The 1,196-nt window shown below is 60.2% G+C and overlaps 1 protein-coding gene across 1 annotated transcript in view; it reads left to right on the top strand.

The window, feature by feature from the left end:
- The window catches only part of FRMPD2 (FERM and PDZ domain containing 2), a 113,884-nt gene that overhangs the window by 32,284 nt on the left and 80,404 nt on the right, over positions 1-1,196 (top strand). The gene's annotated exons all lie outside the window — the stretch shown is intronic.

The following is a 1,196-nucleotide window of genomic DNA, read 5'->3' on the forward strand; positions in this document are numbered from 1 at the left end:
GGTCGGCGGGCTTTAACGTCCCAGCGCACCAGGTCTGTACCCGCGATGCCCTGGGCCTGGGCCGTGCCCGGCCGTGTCTCGAGGTGTACTTAGTGGTTCTCTCCAGGACAGGGACCGCGCTCAGGAGCAGTCCCCTCCCGGCCCTCGGCAGGCCTTGCCAGTGGTCACACAGTGCCTCCCTGCTAGCCAGGACAGCCTCAGAGTCCTTGGCGTGGCTCTCGGGGAAGCCGCGGTCTGAGGCCGGCAAGCAAGCTGGGATTTGTTCGCCATCTCTTCTCAGAGGCAGTGGCCAGCGAGGCTTTTACAGACTCCAAAAGTGTTTTAGAGATGCTTCCAGGGCAGCACCGCACTTCAGCCGCACCTGAAGCCGCGCTTCCCTGGGAAGGGGTTCTGTGCTCAGCAAGTTTGGGAAGGCGCTCCTACAGGGCCTCCCTCTCAAAGGTTTTCCTAAGTAATTTACTAAAGACTATGAGAAGCCTTACAGCACAGAAACGTCCGGCTGTGACATCGCACATTTCACAGGAGTTTTGACTCCAGACTGTGCTTGGGTAAATTTCCACTTGACATTGTGAGAACTCCTTAGAACAGACAGGTGTGGGAGAGCGCGCCTGAGAGCTGCCTGGCTGCGCGAGCTTCCCTCTCTCCTCTCCCCCTTCCTGCATCGTCCTCCCCAGAGCAATGGCAAAGTCCCAGCTCTCCCTGGGCACTCTATGGTAGCTCCCCCTCACCCCCCGTGGGGCTGCCTCGGTTTCTCAGCAGGGCACGCCTGAGCCCAGAATCGAGGTCCTCCTCTCGTCTGGCCTGCTTCCTCGCAGTTGCCAGGACGGGCTTAATCAGGACTGGCTTCCTGGGAGCCCTTGGGGTGGGCTTGCATTGCTAACCCTGTCTCGAAATTCTCAGTAATTGTGAACAAGGGGCCCCTCATTTTCACTTTGTCCTGGGCCCCATCTGCCCCCTTTGAAACATAGGGCCGCTCAGGGCCACTCCATGCCCTCACGCACTGCAGCCGCAGCCCCCAGATCCCCACACCTAACTCCAGCACACTCCCTGAAGCTTGCAGGTGTTGCTGCCCTGTCCTGCGCTCCCGGAGGCCAAAGCCCTGATCCTCCTGTCTCCTGTGCTGTCCTCGTCTCATTCAGTGACAGCCGTGATGTCAGAGGCAGGGCACAGTCCAGGCACACAGGGAGCCCCGATGG

The sequence above is a fragment of the Tupaia chinensis genome, unplaced genomic scaffold, assembly GCF_000334495.1.
Source record: "Tupaia chinensis unplaced genomic scaffold, TupChi_1.0 Scaffold000221_1, whole genome shotgun sequence".
NCBI classification, from domain to species: domain Eukaryota; kingdom Metazoa; phylum Chordata; class Mammalia; order Scandentia; family Tupaiidae; genus Tupaia; species Tupaia belangeri.